Source organism: Capra hircus, chromosome 7, assembly GCF_001704415.2.
Source record: "Capra hircus breed San Clemente chromosome 7, ASM170441v1, whole genome shotgun sequence".
Lineage (NCBI taxonomy): Eukaryota > Metazoa > Chordata > Mammalia > Artiodactyla > Bovidae > Capra > Capra hircus.
In genome coordinates this window covers 56,776,838-56,791,427 of record NC_030814.1, presented here as the reverse complement: position 1 = coordinate 56,791,427, position 14,590 = coordinate 56,776,838, and the positions used below count along the sequence as shown (strand labels likewise).

General features: G+C 43.6%; 1 protein-coding gene across 3 annotated transcripts in view; it reads right to left on the bottom strand.

Annotated features, from left to right (window-relative positions):
- FGF1 (fibroblast growth factor 1) overlaps nt 1–3,931 on the bottom strand; it is a 112,710-nt gene extending 108,779 nt beyond the window's left edge. For all 3 annotated transcript variants that reach the window (XM_005683084.3, XM_018050210.1, XM_005683082.3), the window contains exon 1: nt 3,519–3,931. The gene's annotated coding sequence lies outside the window, so the exon portion shown is untranslated. The remainder of the gene's footprint in view (nt 1–3,518) is intronic.

Below are 14,590 nucleotides of genomic sequence, written 5' to 3'. Positions count from 1 at the left end.
TTGAGCCCTCCTTGCTTCTGTGTAATTGGGGATGTGACTTCATCTCACTGAGCCTCACTTGTGAGGAAGCCAGCTCTCTGATCCTCTCAGGGATACTGTGAGGATTAATGACATAAACCCAGTAGGATCTGCTCTTGAGAAGACACTATCCCACAGGAGTAGGTCCCTGTGTATCAGAGAAACAAGATACCCTCAAGCCAGACAGGGGCTCCCCAGCACCACAGGTGATGGCATCAGCCCAGAGGCCAGTGGGTGAATGCAGAGGCATAGATGGTATAAAAAAATACTGTTTACTTGAGATTTGGGTTTCCTCTGCTATCTGAATTTGGTTGCATTCTAAATCCTTCAGACCACCCTCTGCAGGAGGCCCAGCTTGGTCACCCTGCTCAGAGGGCAGGAGAAAGGTCAGGGCCATGCTCAGTGATGGGCAGCCAGATCACCAAACAAATTCTAAAGCCCACCCTCCAGCTAACATTTTCCCAAAGACTACTCTAATCAAAGACCTCATTTAATCAAAAAGTACCTGGCTTTCTGCAGAGTCCCAGAAGTACCTCCTTTGGCAAAATTCCTGTACCCTTGTCTTTCTTGTTGGCCCTGGGGTAGGACCCCGCACCCCTGGATACCTGCAGAGGCACTGGGAGCTCAGGTGGCAGGAGAGGAGGCTAAAGTATCTGAGCTTATTCATAGCCTCTGACCAATTGCCCATGCCCTTCACTTTTTAAAGTCAGGCAGCAGAAAGTGCTATTGGATAAACAGGGAATTGATGAGTTTAATAGGAAAGAAGATGGCAGGCTTGCTTGGGTTCTAACTTCCAGACCACCACTTACTGGCTGTCTGATCTAGGACAAGTGACTAAGTTCTCTGAGACTAAAGTAAATGTCTGGATAATATTGGCACTTACTTCACCGGGTCACTGTGGGGACTTACTGAGAAGATGCCCATAGGGTCTCTAGTCTATCAGAGCTCTGTCAATGTTTGTCATAGTTATTATATTACTTGCAAATTAAGAATTAAGGATCTCAAGTAATCTAGCCATCCTCTCTAAGCTATTTAGTGACAAAGTGAAAGTTGCTCAGTCTTGTCCAACTCTTTGCAACCCAACGGACTATACAGTCCATGGAATTCTCCAGGCCAGAATACTCGAGTGGGTAGCCTTTCTCTTCTGCAGGAGATCTTCCCAACCCAGGGATCAAACCTAGGTCTCCCACTCTGCAGGTGGATTCTTTACCAACTGAGCCACCAGGGAAGCCCCTCCAAGCAATTTATGGAGGCTGTTTTTATTTTTATTTATTTTTACTAATTGGAAGCACCTAATATGTGTTAGCAGAGAAGGCAATGGCATCCCACTCTAGTACTCTTGCCTGGTGAATACCATGGACCGAGGAGCCTGGTAGGCTGCAGTCCATGGGGTCGCTAAGAGTTGGACACGACTGAGCGACTTCACTGTCACTTTTCACTTTCATGCATTGGAGAAGGAAATGGCAACCCACTCCAGTGTTCTTGCCTGGAGAATCCCAGGGAAAGGGGAGCCTTGTGGGCTGCCGTCTATGGGGTCGCAGAGAGTCGGACACGACTGAAGCGACTTAGCAGCAGCAGCAGCAGCATCAATATGTGTTAGACACAGCAGGTAGGGCTGGGGATGAAACTTAATTTTCCCCAGGAATATAGAATTCAAGTTGGGAGAGAGACTAAGATACGTGCAGCTCTTAAAGAGCAGGTAAACAGTGATGGAATGCTGACGGTCAGTGCTGCCCCAGCTTGGAGAGGAGAGGAGTAGAGAAGGTCAGATGGGCCAGATGAGGTGTCGGAGGGAAGGCACTGCAGAGGCCAGCCTTTGAGAGGCAAGATGGGTTCCCATCAGCAGAGCAGAGCAGAAGGAGGCAGAAGTGGACAAGGGTGGGTGAGGGGAAGGGGAGACCCCTGTGAGCACAGCCAGGTTGAGGGTCCAATGGGTCTGGGCATGGTGGGTGGTCTGGGGACTGAGCCAGAGACAAGCCTTCCGATGTCTTTCCCACTCTCAGGAGTCTCTAGGGATGGCATACCATGGGATCTTTTAGTCACCTGTTCTATTAATTATCTTTTCTATGACACTTTCTGTCACTTATACATTTTTGTGAACTCTTAAGAGGGAAGAAAGAGGAGGGGCTATGTTGGAGGAGTTTTGGCTCTTAATCTGAATGGTCACCAAAAAAGCAGTACAAAGTGGTAACTGTTGACCCTAGCCGTCCTGCATCCAGACCCCTTCGTGTCTTTGGGGACCAGCCTTTCATTGCTTTCAGGTCATTTGGTTTTGGGTGGCAATGACTATATCCCTGTGGCACGGGTGGACACAGTTCCCACATTGGTTTAGTGAAATGAGATCCCAGCTAGAACTCTTGGGAAAGGACAGCACCCATTCTTATAGGGCAGCTGTACCAGCAGGGTGTCAGCCCTGAGCTGCTGGCAGCCATCCTCTACTGTGATGGAGGGGGTTTTCCTGGAAATGGAATGATACAAGGATGCAAAGCAAGAAATGGAGAGAGACAGATTCAGGATACCATCATCTGAACACCTGGATTCCACCAAATCAAAACCCTGGCCATTTCAGTTACATGAGGAAAACGTTTCCACCCACCCCTTTCTTTGTTGGTGTAAGTCTCTTCAAATTGGATTTCAGCCCGTTGTCACTCAAAGAATTTTGATTTATTCAAGGATTTATCTTGTTCCCACCAGCATTTTGTTGGCTTACCCTTAGCATAGCATTCATAGTCAAGAGCTGTGTCAAGGAAGAGCAGTATGTGCATGCAAGCGATGGAGACATCTCTCTGTACCTCCAAACAGGCCCAGGTACACGTCACGTGCTTGGGAGGCAGAGACATTAGGAAGAGAACACAAGACTCTGAAACAATGTCTTTCTTCTTTTTCCCTTGACTCTGCTTACAGAGGAGTTCTCCCCCAAACCCTTGCTTTTTTCCAAAGAGAAGAATTTTTGGATCTGTTAAGTGTATTTTGCAGGGTTCCAAGACGTCAGGAGATAGAGAGGAGGTGAAGGGAACGGAAACTCTACAGATGCTCTTCAGTCTCATTTGTGTTCTTCCCTTTTGCCCAATCACAAGGAATCACCTGGCATCTTTTTTTCTTTTCTTTTTTTTTTTCCTATTTGATGCAGAGCTTTTTTTAAACAAACAAACAAACAAAACACTAAGCATTAACATTACCGTAATGGGATTTGTTAATGATTTTCTGGGAAATATCTTCTTGAATCTCAGCAAAGATAATTCACTTGGTAGCAGCCCTTTCCTGCTTCCCTGCTAAGAATTCAACTCACCCAGCTCTTTCCGGGATCTAGCTAGTGTCTGAATGAGAGAGGGGAGTACAAGGAATGTCTCAGTTGAGCATCCATCACATAGACTCGAGCCTGCCACTGACTGAGGTCAGGGAGAAGAGGGTGGGGGAGAGCATTCATGCAGAGCAAAAGCCTGAAGTCAAGCAGAAAGTCCACAGTAATCTGAGCCCCTTGGAGAAACGAACGTACTCACCTCTGCTTTGGCTCTGGGGTGCTTTCTTTCTGGGGTGCGAGCAGCTGTGGCAGCCTACGGTGTCCACACTGTCCTAGCAGGACTGCAGCAGGCAGGCCTCTGCAGGAAGAAAGGAGTTCCCATCCTCCATCTGAAGGGAGTGGCCTTCACCAAAGGAGGCGATGCCCTTATTCCCGTAGGGGCCAGACGGTTGGGTCTGCTTGTCCTCTCTTGCTCCCTCTCTGATGTGTATGGAGCTCAGGGGATCCCCAAGAGGCGGGCTACGTGCCGACCACACATCACACGCGCCTTGTTCCAGGTTGTCTCCCCAGCCTTGCGGAGCCTGGGGAGAGAGGCAGCAGAGTGTGGCATGAAGCCAGTCTCCTGGGGCCCTACTAGAGCGGCTAGTGGACCCACAGAAAGCCCAAGGACGAATACTTGCGTATTTATTTCTCCCCTTCTCATGTGATCTTATTTTTGGACCAAACACAAAAGCTATTTGGGGGCTGGACAGCTGCCAGGTGAAAGGACAGTTATCTCATCCAACTTGTCTCCATGCCTCTCTCTGAACTGTCCCTGCTACCTTTCTCCATGTAAAGCAGAAGGGGGAGGCGGGGCTTGCTCTGAACCTTACTTTTAATATATCTGAGCAGTTAGTCTAAATTACTAACTTCATTTCAACCGATTCATCCCCACCCTTTAAGGTTTTACAGAGGATCTATCCAAGGAACAAAGTCACTGTTTCTATGTCTGAGGCTACACGTATAGCCATCATCTACACAGTACTGTAGACACAGAGACCCTGTTACCAGCACTGAGTGGGACCTCAGCCCTGGAAGGCACTTGTGAGTGATATGGAGGAGCGAGACTGTAACTCTGAATCTCTGATTCTGCCTGTTTCCTTTGGCGCTTCTGCTTCTAACTCCTGGATTTGTTAAACTTACAATATGTAAATAGCTTGTTTTTTTCACTTCTGATTCTTCCTCTTCAGACCCAAATGGGAAGCTCTGAAATGCTCACTCCTGACAAAATGCCAGTTCCATATCATCATCTTCACCATCACCACAGTTATTTCTTGAGCCCTTGCAAAATGCCGTTCCCATCCTGAGCTCTTTTCTAGCATTATCTCATTTATCCTCACAACAGCTCTGTGGAGAAGGTAATCCTGTTCCCATCTGACAGCCATAGAAGCTGAGGCCAGGAAGGTGAGCTTGCCAAGGAGAGAGATGCCAGCCCCATTGGCCAACTCCAGAGCAGGCGTTTTCAGTCACTTTGTTTGCTCCCTGCCTCCTGAATCTATAAATCATTGAAATTTCACTGTTGTTTTCATCTCATAAGAATAACAAAAACCCACGTTTGATTCAGGTCCATGACTTCACTCCTCAGTTTCTTTTCTCAAACTCAGATCTTGAAGAGGAGAAAGGATAAAGTTTACAGTCCTAGGCCCTGATTTGAGGTGCAGGATGGAGAGTCTCGGGCCTCCATTCTCTGTGGAGCCAGTTTCCAATGAATAATTCACTGTGCAAACACAAGACACCAGAAAGGACTGGGCTGGACTGCCCAAGCTGTGGTCCCCACTGCATCCAAGGTGAATTGCCCTTTCTGTTTGCTACCTTGAGAGCCAGGGAGATAGAGCCTAGCAGCTTGTACAATACTTCCCTCTGCTGGCCGCTGGTATTAATTACCCCCAGGATGGTGGTCTCCAAGATTTTCCAATGGGCACACCAAGGAATATTTTTAGAGAACCAGTTTCCAGGTTCCCAGATTTTATAAGGTATCTTTTCCTAAAACTGGTTAGCCTGAAAACAATGTCTGTGTTCATAGTAATCCTATCTTACTGGAAAGCATACCCCTCAACTTTTCACAAATCTTAACTCAGGAGCCATAGCCCCAAATGTGAAAATTTCCAGGTCCAAGTTCCCAGACAAAAAGGTTCCTTTAATAATTTAACTCAACGTCCTTCAATAAATAATTAAGGCAGTTTTAAATTTCACAGATTTTTCTTTTCCATCCCTTGAATTTGAAGGAGAGTACTGTGAAAGTTGTAGAGGATATTAGAAATAATAACAATAGATTAATAGGTACATTTAAAGAATTATAGCAGAGTTTAATTTTTAAAATCCAATATTTATAATATGCTGGAAGTTATTATCTTAATTCCATGTGAACTTGGTGGTGACCATTTAACATCAATTTTTAAATGTGAGTATAGGTAACATAATTTTTCATAATTGTTTTAGAAGGCACAAGGGCAAAAATGGGTGAAGACTGTTGTAGCCTAGGGTGGCCCTTGTTGACTGATAATTTGCTCTTATCCACCCACCCCTCCATCCATCCATCCATCTTCCACCCATCCATCCAATACCCATTGAGCATCTACTATGTGTCAGGCATTGTTTTAGGCACTAGATATAAAAATAAATGGTGAGTAGGAACTGACATGTGATATGCCAACTTCTTACTTATGAGTCCCTCTAGGGAGTTGAGTGAAGGGAAACAGATTAATTCAATAATTTCTTAAATAAATGTAAGGATTCACCCTTGATAAGTACTTCCAAGGAAGGGAATTCAGTGATGAGACAATGTATAATGAGGATTATATGTATATAATGCATATACATATATAAACATTAATGTATATATACATTAATATATTAATGTATATAACATATATGTGTATATGATGTCAATGTATAATGACACTATGTAATGAAGATTGATCTAACTCATGGTGAAGATGTCAGGAATAAGATCTGAACTCAGAAAAAGGTATTCAGCAATCTATATGAAAATCCAGGAAGAAAGGGCATTTTAATGAGACAGGATTGGCAAAAAGTAGGATCAACCTTTGCCGAGTCAGTTGTTTTTTAGAAAGGGCATTTCAGTTCAGTTCAGTCACTCAGTCGTGTCCGACTCTTTGTGACCCCATGAATCCCAGCACGCCAGGCTTCCCTGTCCATCACCAACTCTCAGAGTTCACTCAGACTCAGGTCCATTGAGTCAGTGATGCCATCCAGCCATCTCATCCTCTATTGTCCCCTTCTCCTGCTGCCCCCAATCCCTCCCAGCATCAGAGTCTTTTCCAATGAGTCAACTCTTCGCATGAGGTGGCCTAAGTACTAGAGTTTCAGCTTTAGCATCATTCCTTCCAAAGAAACCCCAGGGCTGATCTCCTTTAGAATGGATTGGTTGGATCTCCTTGCAGTCCAAGGAACTCTTAAGAGTCTTCTCCAACACCACAGTTCAAACGCATCAATTCTTCGGTGCTCAGCCTTCTTCACGGTCCAACTCTCAAATCCATACATGACCACAGGAAAAACCATAGCCTTGACTAGACGGACCTTAGTTGGCAAAGTAATGTCTCTGCTTTTGAATATACTGTCTAGGTTGGTCATAACTTTTCTTCCAAGGAGTAAGCGTCTTTTAATTTCATGGCTGCAATCACCATCTGCAGTGATTTTGGAGCCCCCAAAAATAAAGTCTGACACTGTTTCCACTGTTTCCTCATCTGTTTCCCATGAAGTGATGGGACCGGATGTCATGATCTTCATTTTCTGAATGTTGAGCTTTAAGCCAGCTTTTCCACTCTCCACTTTCACTTTCATCAAGAGGCTTTTTAGCTCCTCTTCACTTTCTGCCATAAGGGGTGGTGTCATTTCCATATCTGAGGTTATTGATATTTCTCCCGGCAATCTTGAATCCAGCTTGTGTTTCTTCCAGTCCAGCATTTCTCATGATGTACTCTGCATATAAGTTAAAAACAGTCCATACTGAAAATCAGTGGAAGCAAAATTTCCCCAGGGAAAATTTGGCAATTTTTGGAGACATTTTTGGTTGCTGCAGCTGGGCTGTGCTCATGGCATCTAGTGGGTAGAGGCAAAGGATGCTGCTAAACATGCTACAATGTTCAGGATAGCACCCACAACAAAGTGTCCAGGCTGGCCCTAAAGTCAGTGGTGGTGATGTTGAGAGGGCAGGGAAGGCCCAATAAGTGTCTACCATGGATGTGGATTCATCCATCCATCCATTCATTCATTCAGCAGGTTCTCATTGGGTACCCACTATGTTTGAGACACTCTTCTGGGTCTAATCAAGGCATACCAGGCACTCCCTAACCAAAACTGTCACCTCCAATGGCCTGATAGCACTCCTGTTACCCAGCCTAAACTTTTCACTATTAAAATGGTAGGCAAAACTGGTCTGGCTTCCTGTAGAAAAAAAGACAAAAATCTATGGATATTATTCACAATCCGGTCACTGCAATAAGGTAATGGTGAAACTATATGTCTGTCAACAGGGAAATAGCTTCATAATTTGGTACATCCATACAGTGGAATACTGGGCAGCCAAAAAAAGAAAAGAGGTAAATTTCTTTGAGATGACTCAGAAAATAACCATGAAGATATTAACTGGAAAATTTTTTCTGAACAGCAGATTGAATGTAGTCGATATGATTTTTTTTTTAATTGGTTTATATGACTGTTTGCTTGTACAAGCAATTGCTGGGAAAATTCTCACCAAATTTTTAAAATGTCTATTTCGAGGAAGTGGAGGAAAATGTTTAACATATTCATCGGGAAAAGTTCCCTACCTGATTCCCTCCTTTAACACCAGCTAGATTCTCCCTAGTTCATCCTCTTAGTTACTATCAACTTCCAGCACAGTATCTATTCCATACTGTTAATCCAAGGTCCTTCAGAACTTGCCACCAGGCAGTCTTCATTGGCCCTGCTTGGGAGCTGCTCTTCCTGCCCCAGCCCTGTTCCCACCCCACCTCCCCAGAGCTTAAGTCAGGTGAACTCGCCAGGACTTATCACACCACACTCGTACAAGACAGGCTTACCTCTGTGCCTGTAAAACAGTCCTTTGCTTTTTCTACTTGTATTAGTTCAGATAGACCAGGTTACATGACATTTATAAATAATCTCCACATTTCAGTGGCTTAAAGTAACAAGGGCTTCCATGATGGCTCAGCGAGTAAAGAATCTGCTTGCAATACAGGAGACATGAGAGTTGCTTGTTTGATCCCTGAGTCAGGAAGATCCCCTGGAGAAGGAAATGGCAACCCACTCCAGTATTCTTGCCTGGAAAACCCCATGGGCAGAGGAGTCTGGTAGGCTCCATACAATCCGTGGGGTCACAGAGTTGGACACAACTGAGCAACTAAGCACACACATGAAGTAACAAAGGTCTAGTTCTCACACATCAACATCAGCGTGTCCATTTGTGGGTTGGCTAGGCAGCTCTCTCCATGTCATTCTCAATTGAGGGTCCAAACTGAAGGAACTCTAACCCTCCCCTTATAGGAGGGAAAGGGGAGACGTGTTTACTATTACAACTAGCACCTGGAAGTTACTCCTACTCACATTTCATTGGCCAAAATGAGTCTTACAGCCACACCTAACATAAAATGAGACAGAATTTTAGCCCTATAATTTGCTGGGAAGGTCACGGATTATAAATACTTGAGGAACCTGAATTCTATAATTGCTGTATAATACATAATAGTGTACCAAATCAAGTTTACTAACCATGTTCAAATAATCTACATCCTTACTTCTTTATCTTACTTCTTGTGCTTTTTGTCAATCTTAGCTACATATTTTTTGAAGCTACATCATAAAATGTATGATGTATAAGTTTTATAATCAAGATTTATAATCACTATTTTCTTTATGAATTGAACTTTTTATTATTTGATATATCCTTCTTTAGGATATATAGAGTAATGCTTTTGGCCTGAAAATATGTTTTGTCTTACATTAATATGTACTATTAATATAATTTTGTTTAATATTTGTGTTTTGTCCATGCTTTACTTTCAATATTTTTAAAATCAATATGTTAGATGTGTTTCTTATAAATAATATATAGATTTTTAAAATCCAGTTCAGTATTCTTTGGCTTATAATTGAAGTATTTTGTTCATTCATATTTAATGTAATTATTGATATATTTGGGTCCATATCTACATCTTGTTAAATGCTTTCATTTGTCCCACATGCTTTATATTCTTTTTATTCTTCTTTCTTTTTTTGCCTTTGGAGTGGTTAACTATTCTATTTTTTCACTCTGTTACCTTGCAAGCTATATACTTTTTTACTATCCCTTTTAAAGTTATCATGGCAATCACAATATTATCTTGGATTTATCAAAGTCTGATGTTAATTAACGGGGCTTCCCAGGCTCAGTGGTAAAAAATTCGCCTGCCAGTGCAGGAGACAAGCATTCATTCCTGGGGTCAGGATGACTTCCTGGGAAGGCAATGAATGGCAACCCACTCAAGGATGCTTCCCTGGGAAATCCCACGGACAGGGGAGCTTGGCATGCTGCAGTCCATGGGGTTGTAAAAGAGTTGGATGTGGCTTAGCGACTAACCATCAACAATAACAATGTTAATTAACATTTCAGTCTTCTTCCATAGTAATACAAGGACTTCGGAACATTTTAGTTCCATTTGTCCCTCCCTCCTTACTACGTGTATTTGTTATATATTTTAACTTTTTAAATCCCCAATGGACGTTGCCATGTTGTTTTGTAGAGTCTACTTCATTTGAATTTCCTCAAATTAACCTTTGCATTGTTCCTCATTTCTTCCTGCACCTATATCTATCATATTAAATCATTTTCCTTCTGCTTAAAGACGCTTTAGTATCTGCAGCTATTAAAGAATCCTGAAAATGTCTTAACCTTTCTTATTAGAGGCTACTTTCACTGGGCATGGAATTCTAGGTTGGCATTTATTTTCTTTCAGCACTTGAAAGATACTTAAATTCTGTTAATTCCTAGCTTCCATTGTTTCTGTCAAGAAGTAAGCTAACAGTCTATTCCACAAGTAGTGATAACTCCTTTTAACTTTTTTTTTTTTTTTTGGTCTTTGGTTTTCATATATTTTACTATGATGTACCTAGGTGTTGTTGTTATTTAATCACTAAGTTGTAATGACTTTTTTGTGACCTTGTGGACTGTAGCCCACCAGGCTCCTCTGTCCATGGGATTTTCCAGACAAGAACACTGGAGTGGGTTGCCATTTCCTTCTCCAGGGGATCTTCCTGTACCTGGGATTGAACCCCCGTCTCCTGCATTGGCAGGATACCTAGTTGTAGTTTTCTTTTTATTTGTCCTGCTTGGGGTTCCCAGGGATTCTGGAAACTGTGGCTAGCTTTTAGTCAATTTTGGCAGTTTCTCAAATATCTTCTCTTCAAATTATTGCTATTGCCCTGTTCTCTGTCATCTCTTTCTAGAACTTCAGTCTTCACTCTATCTTCCTTATCTGTTATTCCCTCCCCAGTATTTCCCATCATTGTATCTATGTTTCATCCTGATGTTTTCTTCTAACTGACTTCCCAGTTCATCATTTTCCCCTGTGACTGTGCCTAATCTGCTTTGAAGCCATCCACCGAGCTCTTCACTTTTGTTATTGTATTTTTTAACTCTAAATTTCTACTTGGTTATTTTTCAAATCAAGATTGGCCCCCTCACACACACCTTCAAGTTTACAGTTCTCTGCTGTATTTTTACATTTCCAAAGTCTGTGTCCAGTAACTCCAAAAGTGGAATTCTCTGGGACTGTTTCTATTGTAGTTGTTTCTGTTGGATCTCATTCGTGTTGTCTTATTTCCCTAGGTATCTGGATATTTTCATGCTGAAATTGTATGTGAAAAATTGCTAGTAGAAGTAACATGTGACATTATGGTGTTATCTTCCTCCAGAGAGTACTTAACATTTGCTTCTGCTAGACGCCTGGGGATATTAACAATTTGGGATAGCCTTAACCCAACTTAAAGAATTAAAATCATTGAAAGCTGGGTTGAGGCTCTACAAAATCTGTGGTTAGTTCCGATTTGCCTAGTCTTAAGGTGTAGTCCTTCAGGGTCTTTGCCTAAAATGGGGAGTTACAGTGCCCTCTGTTCTTTGGTGGGCACTGGATTCCACCTTTTGTCCCATTCAACATGCAAAATTGCCTAGGTACTGCTTAACTTTTCAGCTTCTTAGCTATCTCTTCCTGAAGCAGTAAATGTCCCAAGGGGGAAGAGCCCCTAGTTGTTGGGCTTGTCTCCTTGAATGGCTGTCTTTTCCCAAAACTTGGTTTGGCGATTCTTCATTATCTTATTGTCTTTGATGCCTTCAGGCTGATTTTATTCTTGTTTGGTCCAGACTTTCTAATTGTCCTCAGGAAGAAAGGAGAGCCCAGTGATCTAGTCTGCTGTGATCAGATGGCAGGAAATATAAATTCAAGAAGTTGTCCATGTGTATGTACATGTGCATACATTATGTGAATGGTGAGCACTAAGGTCAACCAGAGAGCATGGACCTATTTTTGTTTTAGGGGAATGAAAGTCTCATGTTGGCAGATTTTTCAGTTTTTTGCTTTTCAAGAGAAGTAGGAAATGCAGACTTTTTAAATGTGAAATTCCAGTTTTCAATGGTGGTTAAAAAATTAACTCTCAGTGAGCCAAACAAGACCCATCTGGGGTCCAAACCCAGCCCATAGGACACCAGTTTGAAATAGCTAGACTATAGTCTGTGTTGATGGGAGAAGTGGGGTGAAGGGTGGCTCTCCTGCACCATTAAACACTAGCTTCCAGAAGTCCAGGCTGCCTTGAGTAAACTTGTGAAAGTCGCTCAGTCGAGTCCAACTCTGTGACCCCATGGACTAGCCAGAATACCGGAGTGGGTAGCCTTTCCCTTCTCCAGGGAATGTTCCCAACCCAGGGGTTGAACCCAGGTCTCCCACATTGCAGGTGGATTCTTTGCCAGCTGAGCCACAAGGGAAGCCTGAGAATACTAGAGTAGGTAGCCTATCCCTTCTCCAGTGGATTTTTCTGACCCAGGAATCGAACAGGGGTCTCCTGCATTGCAGGCAGATTCTTTACCAACTGAGCCACCAGGAAAGCCCATAAGTTAATCAAAGTGAAAGTTGCTCAGTTGTGTCCAGCTCTTCAGGACTCTATGGGCTATACAGTCCATGGAATTCTCCAGACCGGAATACTGAAGTGGGTAGCCTTGCTCTTCTCCAGGGGTTCTTCCTAACCCAGGGATCGAACCCAGGTCTCCCACATCGCAGGTGGATTCTTTACCAGCTGAGCCACGAGGGAAGCCCAGATAAACTTGAGGCCCTCATATAAAAAATCGCTTTAAAACCGCATTATGTCTCTACTGAAATCTCTTAAAAATGCCAAGGGGAGGATGGATTCCAATCATAATATCAACAACGTTCCTGAACAATCTCCCATCTCTCTCCCAAATTCTTCTCATAGCAACCTAGCAGCTACTCCATTTCCCCTTAATTTATCTCTTAATTCCTCCCAATTCAGGCAATCCCTGGCTCCTATCTCTCGTCCCCCTTTTCACCTTCTGATCTATTCTGCTTTCTCCAATAGGTGATTTCACTATTCAGTGAACCCATCAACTCATCCAACCCACAGCATCACACAGTTCAGAACCCCTCCTCTATTTTCCTACAATCCGCACAAGAAAAGTCTCCAAAACTTGGCTGGCCAAGACTAAATCCTCCTTCATAGGAAGTGGGGGTGGCAAGAAACGGTGCTGTAAATACTCTAAAATACATATGTTTTCCTATCCCATCAGCTGTGCCATCTGGGCTGGGGTGAATCAAGGACAAGATGTCATTTGCAGAGGAGGCAGAGCCCATATCCTGGACGCTTTGGCAGCAAGGTGACTTTTCAGATGGCTGTCATCTCCTTGTCACTTACCCTCTGTTGAAAGGACAGGGCCCCCACCCAAGCCACCGCCCCTCCCACAAATGGCAGAAGTTAGAAGGAAGAGAAGTCAAACATGGACTTTTTCTGATGTGTCTAATAATAGAAAGTTGGCAACGCATGTCACAGAATACAAAGTATTTGATAAAAATAGCATATGTTGAGCTTGGGACTCAAGCTAGAGATGCATGGAAATGAAATTTATTCCTTCCTTGAGTGTTCCCATGCTAGTGTAACAATTCTGTCTCTCTCATTAATGAGGGTTCAAATGCTGTTTTCTGTGGCCAAGCAGTTTCCTTTCCCAGGGTCTGATGGTGGAGGAGGTGCTGGCTCAGTTAAAGAAAGCACAAGACTGAGAGGGTCACGGGCCATGGACGTGGCTCCACCACCCTCAGACCCACCCTTGACTTTGACACGCAGTGTCAGCTCTACCTTCCTCCAGCGCGAGAGTTTTCTAAACAAGCTAGGAGCCTGAACAGTAGTAGTCTTACTCCCCTAGAGGAAGGCACTGCCCAGGCGGCCCTCAGTAGAGGCAAGTCCATAAAGGCTGCTGTTTTCCTTCCCCCTCAATCACCTTCTGGAGAAGGAAATGGCAACCCACTCCAGTGTTCTTGCCTGGAGAATTCCAGGGACAGAGGAGCCTGGTGGGCTACCATCTATGGTGTCACACAGAGTCAGACACGATTGAAGCGACTTAGCAGCAGCGACAGCAAGCAGCTTCTCAAGGTGTCTGGGACTCAGATTCCCCTCTTGCTCCTGAGGACTCCACAAGGCTATCCCTCTCAGTCAGGTTGGAACTCAAGACTTGCCCTTTCTCAAAGCACATCCCACAGCCCAGAGAATTACTACCCCTTGGACTGTTGCCTCTCACCAGCTCTTCCAGATCCCATCTCCTCAACATCCTGCTCTTGGCTGAGCTTCCTTTACTGAGAAGTAAAGCTGAGCCAATCTAATAATAAATAAGAACAAGGGATCAAGTGGCCCTTTTTAAATTGCTTTTTAAAATTGTGGGCAGGATATATATGACACAAAACTACCATCTTATTTTTAAGTGTACAGTTCCGTTTACATTGTTGTGCAACCATACCATCATCCACCTCCAGAACTCTTTTCCTCTTCTCAGACTGAAACTCTGTACCCAGCAGACAACACTGCCACATGTCCCCCCTGCCACCCTACCCCAGCCCCTGGCAACTGCCATTCTGTTTTCTGTCTCTATGAATTTAACTACTCCAGATACCATATATGGGTGGAATCATAACAGTATTCATCCTTTTGTGACTGGCTTATTTCACTTAGCGTAGTGTCCTCAAGGTTCATCCATATTGTAGCATGCGTCAGAATGATGTTCCTTTTTCAAAAGGGCTGAAT